The following is a 7,651-nucleotide window of genomic DNA, read 5'->3' on the forward strand; positions in this document are numbered from 1 at the left end:
TAACTGGCCGTGAGCCCTTCACTAACTGCAGTTGTGAAAACAAGTCTCTGATGAGGGCAGAGAGCAGTATTCCTGTTAATAGACAGAAGGAATGGACAGAAACTGTCAAAGACGGGGGGCACTCGAGCAACACTGTAAAACCACCCGCGGTAACGGGCACTAGCAGAGGTCAGTAGAGGGCGCAGATTTCTTCCTGAGAGACATCCAAGGCCACGCTTTTCCTTTCGCCTTCTCACAATCCTTCTACCCCCTTATTCCCTGGCTGGGTTGTTCTGGTCTTCTATGGCAAGTTTCCCAGCTTGTCCCCTGTCCCTTTGTGACTGTCACCGTTTACCTTCCCTCCCTGCCTGCTGATCGTGTCTACGACCAACCTGAAGACATTCTTTTTTGCCCCCAACACTGTTAACTCCACTCCTACCACTGTCCAGCCTTCCTTAGGACTCAGAATTCTCCCAAGCCTGCTTCACCTTCCCTTCCGTGGCTTCTTCTTGGGCTCCACCCTAGTGGATGCTTGGCTCTGTATGCCTGCCTCTTCATCTCTGATGTGACTGCTCTGAGGGCGGGTCCTGAACCTGCTACTGTTGCTGAGCCATCTTACTACACAAAAGGATTGGAAAGTAGCGTCGTCCTGCACCGAGGTAATGCAGTGTTTATTTGTAGTCTAGACATACCGTCAGTGAAGCATTAGTAGGAACATTGATCCTAGCCTGGGTAAGGGTATGCATCATCAGCTGGAAGGAACCCCTCTAAAGAGCTTGTGTAGTGGGAAGATAAAGGTTAGTTAGCAGTGGCAGCAGTAGCTCCAGGAAGCATTCCATGACCTCATATCCTCTGGTGCCCTGCCTTTGAGCAGCCTGCCTCTTTAGTCCTTTTGTGGCTTTTGATCGGCCCTCCAATGAGAACTAGAGAGCAGGGTGTTTGTTTATTTGATGTTTGTTTTAGCAAAAAATACTTTTTGCTAAAGTATTTGACAGGTTCCTCTCCTGCTGATTCTGAGGGTGGCCTGAGGACCTTGACTGTGTGCAGGGTGCAGAGGCCTTCCTGTGCACATAGGCACTATCTTCAAACTGGTGCTTTGGGGACAGTATACTTGGCTTCTGGTACCTTCTTGCAGAAGGAAGAAGTCCTGGCTCTTGCGCTGTGCTCTCCTTGCATGGGAAGATGGGTGTGGCCACACATCTGGGAGAGGAGGGGAGGCTGAGTGAGGGGTGAAAAACTGTGGGCCAGGGTCTTGGGAGGAGGTCTCAGAGGACCTGGGTTTGGCTTCTCTGCAGTCTCTTGGTGATGTTTGAGGGTCCTTTTGCCAAGGGCAGGGCAGGGCATCTGGCTGGTTTCCACCCATTAAGTAGGGACGGTGGTCCCTGAGCAGTGTGTGACACCTGTACCCATCTCTGGTCTGCTTCCTCATCTTCAGATTAAAGTGTTTAAAAATGATTTTTAAATCAATTATTATTTAAAATGTGTGCGTTTATGTATGGTGGGTGTACGCGTGCGTGCCGTGCCCACGTCTGTGCCAGAGTAGAGCCAGCGGAGGACATTGGCTGTCTTGCTCTATGGCTCTCTACCTTATTCCTTTGAGACAAGGTCTGTCACTGAACCTAGAGCTACTCCAGAAAGTTTCAGTAATCCTCCTGTCTCAGTCTCCATCATAGTACTGGGGTTACAGGTGCAGGAGACCACACCTATATCTTTTATGAGGGCTTTGGAGATTTGAACTCAGGTCCTCATGCTTGTGCGGCAAGGGCTGTTGTTACCCACTGAACCATCTCTCCATCCTCCACACCATTAAAAAAAACCCCACAGCTAAACCATCTTGTTCTAATAAACAAAACGGGAGAGGTGTCAAGTTCAGCTCTTTGTCTCTGCCAACACTGGTTTTCTCTTGAAGACTATTTTACCTTGGTGAATTTAACATTTGGAAAAGAAGTCTGGGAGGCCATGCTTGTCAGAGCAGCCTGTGGCACAGAGCGCTGATTGACAGCAGGCTTGGCTGTTGCCATGGAAATATCCTGTGTAGCGACAATATACCCAATGTTCCTGCAAATGGCAACATCCATGAGCTCTGCAGGCTCAGATCTCTTCCCAAGAGAGGATGGGATGGCTGTACCCAAGACAGGATGTTGATAAGCACTCACTGGGCAACCTAGAAGGAAACAAAACCAGACTGGGCCTGTCAGGCTCACTCTCCCAGCCTCCAGCATCTTCAAGACATACTTGAGACTTCACACATCTGGGTTTGAAAAATGGGCTCTGTACCTGAGTGCTGAATATCTTGCTCCGTTTTAGACATTGGCCCCTCTCCTCTGCCTGGCATTTGTATCGCTGGGATGTCATGAATGAGTCAGGTTGTTGTTAGCTCTTCTGTCCCAAACCTTCAAGCATCAAGGTTGGGAGCTTCCAGGACCACCGTTGACTGATGGATGAGGCTGGGAGCTATGCGCCTCTAAGTATCTGAAACACAGCAGGGTCCTGTGTCTCCTGGAATGTTTGAGATCTTTCTCCACTTCTCCATTGGAGTAACTCTCGATTTGTAGGAAACATTTGGGAAATTGAATAAATGAACTGAGACAGGATAACATATTCATGAAACTCATGCCTGATGAAAAGGCCCCCACAATAGATGAGAAACACAGACTCCTGTCACTACCTGTGTGGCCTCTTGAAGGGACACATACCCCCTACTTGAGTTGGTGGACAACTGGGTCACTCTAACAAACTCTAGAGGCTGGAACTTGCCGCAGAGATTGCTTCTCACTGTGTCACAGGCTGCATAGTCTGAGGTCAAGGTTCTGGGCTATTCTGGTCTGATGAGGTCCTTTTTGTTTGCAGGTTGCAATGTTCTCCTGTGCCCTGCTATGCTGGTAACAGGCAGAAGCAAGCTCTCTCTTTTGTCCTGTCCTGCCTTTTGTCATATGAAGGCCCCACCTCATCATATCATATGACCCTGTTAGGGGCGTAGCATATGAACCTTGGGTGTCCCAGCTGCCATCTCTAACCTCACCAGGCCCCACCTTTGTCCTGTCTACTGCTGTGCCTTTCCCCAGCCACACCTTTCCTGGTACCTCCGACCATGCCCAGGCCCCTCTCCTCAGATAGTCTCTCATCTGCTGTTCCTCTCTTTGTCCTAGATTGGTCCCCCCCCCCCATGTAGCTCTTCTCTTCCACATCTCTTCCCAGAGCAGTTCAATATACATTCAATTCATGTCTGAGATTCTAGTGGTCAGCATGAATCCCAGGATGGAGCAGGCAGGGGTGCTGCTGAGTCAGTGTATATGTGAATGAGACTTGGGGTCCCTGCTGCTCTGTCTGCCTGGGTGCCTCTCATCTCCCTTAGGCTCCTGTGCCTCTCTGTAAATTCTCATTTACAGAGACAGGCCCACTTCAAGTGTCCCTCCATCAGAGGGGTCCCCATGACTCCTGTGGCTAAGCCTTACCTGGCCTTGTTATGGTATCTTCCCAACTTAACTGGGAACTCCTTGACTGTATTTGTGTTGGGGCAGGGGTGGTGTCAGGATGCCCACTGTAGGGTTGGGACTGTGTGTGTGTGTGTGTGTGTGTGTGTGTGTGTGTGTGTGTGTAGATGACCTCAGGACATCTCCTTCACTCCCTGATGAGCTACTACAAAGCTGGTGAGTCACCCCTCCTCAACAATGGCTGAGCACCCCACTCTCTGAACTCCAAGTCCCTCCCTCCCCATCTCATCTCCCCTCAACCACACTTCCTGGAGCTTCCGGAGAGAAATCATGACACCTGTGCACTCTGGGTCCCCTCCCTCTGGGTCCCTGGCATGGCTTTTAGACAATCTGTGCACACAGCCAGTGCACTCTGCAGAGAGCGCCCTATGTATGTCAAGCCACACTGAGCTCAGAAAGGATGTGGAAACCACAGAAAGAAGGTATTCTTTTCTTGGCCCTCACCAACCGTTCCTACCCATTCTCAGGGGTGGCCCTCACCCACCAGCTCTCTGGGGTGTGTGTACTCTTGGCCTCTTGGCTCACTTTAGCAGAGTTGATGCAGAAAAAACAGGAGGCCTAAGCCTCTGGGGAGACCTTTTAAGGGTCCTGTCTCATCAATAAGGGATTCTTGGGTGCTGCAGGCAGTCTGCCCAGAGGTAGGCTTTGCATTCTGGTGGGGAGATTAGCAAATTCTTACAGTCCATTCGAGGCCGAATTCTGCCCTACAAAATAAGGGAAATAATGGATCTTTCTCCAAGAAGTTCAGAGCACTAAAATAATGTGTCTGTTACCCCCCCCCCTAAGATGTTATACCATCTAAGAGGGGGCAGCCACCCACCCTCACACTCGCAGGATGGCTGGGGCTCTTTGGGCTCTCTTTCTCATGAATGGAGCTAGCTTGACCTTTTCTCTGATGGACCTGACAGCAACTTTGTGGTTCTAGCCTCCAGGCCTAGCATAATAAATGGCCCCTATAAGTCACACTCCTAAACAGGTTAGGACAAAAGACAATAGAGCCATTCCCTGTGGCTGTAACCACTTGCTGAACACATTGTCTAAGGAATTCACCCTTCCTGCTGGGGTACCAGCAGGTGGTTATTTCTTTATATATATATCATGAATGTGTGTTCGCAGTTGTGTTCACATGTGTGTGCATGTGTATATATGTCTGTGTACCGTGGAGCCCCCTCCCCCCACAAACCTCCCAGGATGACATCATTTGCCTTCCTTGATCACTCTCCACCTTACGTATTGACAAAAGGTCTCTTACTGAACCTGGAGCTTGCCATGTCAACCAGTCTGAGTAGCCAGTTTGCTCTGGAGCACCACCTGTCTCTGGCTCTCCTGTGCTGGGATTGCAGGAGGACCCTCATACCTACTCCTTTTATGTGGGTCCTTGAGAACTGAACTCTAGGCCTTATCAATAAGCCATCGGGAAGGACCATCTTGGTGTGGACAGAGCTATTCACAGGCTTCAGAGCAGCGATTGTCTAAAGGCATTGCCACAGTTTCTGGCACTCCGCAGGAGCCGTAGAAGCGGTGGCTGTTATCAGTTGGCACATATTTCTTCGTTTGTGCTGGATTCCGTCTAAAGAGAGGAGGATACAGATTCTGGCACTTAGTTATTCTTGCAGAATATGGATCACCCATTTCTACCTCCGTCTCTCCTTTCCAGCCCCTGGTAAGATCACACACAAGAAGCTCAAGGACAAAGAGGAGTTCCCATACAGAGTGTTGGGAGGGAAGCACCCTGCACTCTCCTGAGTGCCTGTAAACAACTCCAGTGACAATTGGATCAGACTTCAGAGTGTGGTTCTGAATGTCTTAACATACTCAGAGGAGCAGGTATGTGTGTGTGTGTTTTTTTTAAAGTCAGAAATTGTGTTTGTGGTGGAAAATCGAAAAGTCTGATTATACTGGGAGCGCAGTATCAAATATTCTGGGATTTCTGTTTTATGGGAATGCCTTGGTGGTGTTTGGTTTTGTCAGCGTGCTTTGTTCTTGGAGGCTGTAGCTGGGTGTGCAGGAAAGAGCCTGGTTGCTCATCTCTGAGTGTGTTCTTGGCGTCTTCCATGAGCATGCCTGTGCTGTGCTGCTCTGAAGAGCAGGGAACAAACCAGGCAGGTCTTTCTGCAGCTGGGGAGTGCCTGGGGTTTCCTTCCTGCCATCTGCAGCAAGTGCCTCACGTTTCTTTATCGTTTCTTTAGCGGTCCAATGATACTGTTGCTTGTTCAACCAGGGGGCCTGGTGGATGGGCTGTGATGAGGGGTGCTGGCTGGCTTACACTGCCTGCCGCCAGCTAGTTTTAACACTGCTCCTGAGTCTGGAAGCAGCCGTGATATCTTGAGCCTGACTTGGAACCATCTTGAGCTCCATCCTCACAAGCCTTCTGCCACAATGGACAGGTCTCCTTTTGCAGGTGATGTGGCTGGGAAGTGAGAGTCCAGTTTTCTTGGTGTGTGTGTGTGTGTGTGTGTTTCTGCTGCTCTGTACAGTAGCAGGTAGAAGAAGCAGACCACAGAGGATGGGCCTGGTCTCTTGCTGGGGTTCAGTCTTCCTGTTTCCTTGTCCCCACCTGCTGCTGTGCTGTGGTATTTACAGAGTGCTCCCTGCGGCAGGTGCTATAGCTTCCTCCTCAGCCTTTCAACCTCCATGCCCAGAGGAGGCAAGATCCTGGGATGTAACAGTCACTGAAAGGTGAGAGCTATGAGTCCCCCACCATCAACCCCCCAGAGTGAAAGAGCCTTGCTTCTCTCTCTACACTGCAAAGCTTTCAGGCAGGCCTACCCGAGGAAAGAGGCTGGGAGACCAGGGTGTGCCCAGGGAAGAGCAGATAAGATTCCATTTCATGACAAAAGGTTTGTGAAGCACAGTTTAGAACTCCCCGCGGCTGGTTCTATGGTTTCCTGAGAACTTTCTGGGCTGAGGAGAACTTACCCTTCTTAAACTTCGCACCTCCGAGGCTTCCTGGCTTTTGGTGTTTTGTGTGCTTTTGGGGGTCGAGTCTCTGTCCTGGAGAGAGAACTGATAACCAGTGCACGGTTTCAGTGGCCCCAGCCCAGTCCTAGAGGTGGTGGAGACAGCTGTGAGCTGCCATTTGTAATTGTGATAGGAAACGCTGCTTTTATAAGGTGTCTTCCAACTAAAAAGAGACAGAGACACTAAGTGTGGGCATGTGTCAAATGATTAGCCCCCAGGAATTTTTTTTTTCTTTTTTGGAAGGGTGTGGGGGAACGAACGGAGATCAGGGAAAGGGGCGTGGCCCGGGAGGCAGGCTTGAGAGTGAGACTTCCTCCTGACTTCAAAAGCCAGACCGGAAGTCAGGCTGTATATACCGGAAGTAGAATTAATATGTTAGGGCTGTTAGAATTCATTGACTTCTTTTTCTATTTAAAATTGTCCCCAAGGTTGAGTGGCTCTGCAGGGTGTAGGAGGCAGATGGACGGCGAGGTGCAGCGAGCAGGGCCCCAAGGCAGGTGGAGCCGGGCACTCTGGTGGCCAAGAGGACCTGGCCCTGATGTAGGTAGTGGCTCTGGAGGCCACAGGGGTCGCTGGTATGGGGATGAGTGTACTTTGCGTCACTCTGTCCTGCGAAGGTGGCTTTACTTAGGGCGAATACCTTTACCCATCCAACAGTGCCAGGACTCTGAGGCAACACCCTCTATAAAGATCTTAGGACAGTAAGGGCTGGAGATGGGACTTGACCCTAAGTCTGGAACGAGTTCTTGACTCTTTTTCCTTCATTCTGCATCCATGGAAGCCCGAGGGTTTCAGGGCCTCCGGGTCCATGTTGGTTTCCTGGGGCAGCCATAACTAGCTAAGTATGAGTGAGATGTTGGTAAAAACAGTTCAGGGGTGAGGGTGAGATGGTGGAAGGGCATGTGTTCAGATTCTGCTTCCGAGTGTATTTAGGAGTTAGCTACATTCCCATTGACTTGATGTCCATCTATGTGGTGAGTGTTGTGTTTTATAAAAAGAGAGAGGCCAGGGATATATTTGGTGGAGGTGTGTTGCAGAATGGTGTGGGGAAAGGGGGTGCTTCTGCCGGCCCATGCTGAGGCATCCCTTTCCCCTGAGGTACCAGCTATACCGATGGTATAGTTATAGAATAGAGTTTATTTAGGGCATGGGAGAGGGGTTGAGGAGTAAAGAGGAGAGGAGAGGAGAGGAAGGGAAGGGAGTGGAGTGGAGGGGAG

General features: G+C 50.2%; 1 protein-coding gene across 5 annotated transcripts in view; it reads left to right on the plus strand.

Annotated features, from left to right (window-relative positions):
• Positions 1-7,651, plus strand: part of Jakmip1 (janus kinase and microtubule interacting protein 1) — a 122,037-nt gene that overhangs the window by 12,345 nt on the left and 102,041 nt on the right. For 2 of the 5 annotated variants that reach the window (XM_029477928.1, XM_029477929.1), the window contains exon 2: positions 5,131-5,300. The exons of the other annotated variants lie outside the window; for them this stretch is intronic. The gene's annotated coding sequence lies outside the window, so the exon portion shown is untranslated. The remainder of the gene's footprint in view (positions 1-5,130; positions 5,301-7,651) is intronic. 5 annotated transcript variants of the gene reach the window in all.

This window comes from Mus caroli, chromosome 5, assembly GCF_900094665.2.
Source record: "Mus caroli chromosome 5, CAROLI_EIJ_v1.1, whole genome shotgun sequence".
In the NCBI taxonomy this organism is placed as follows: Eukaryota; Metazoa; Chordata; class Mammalia; order Rodentia; family Muridae; genus Mus; species Mus caroli.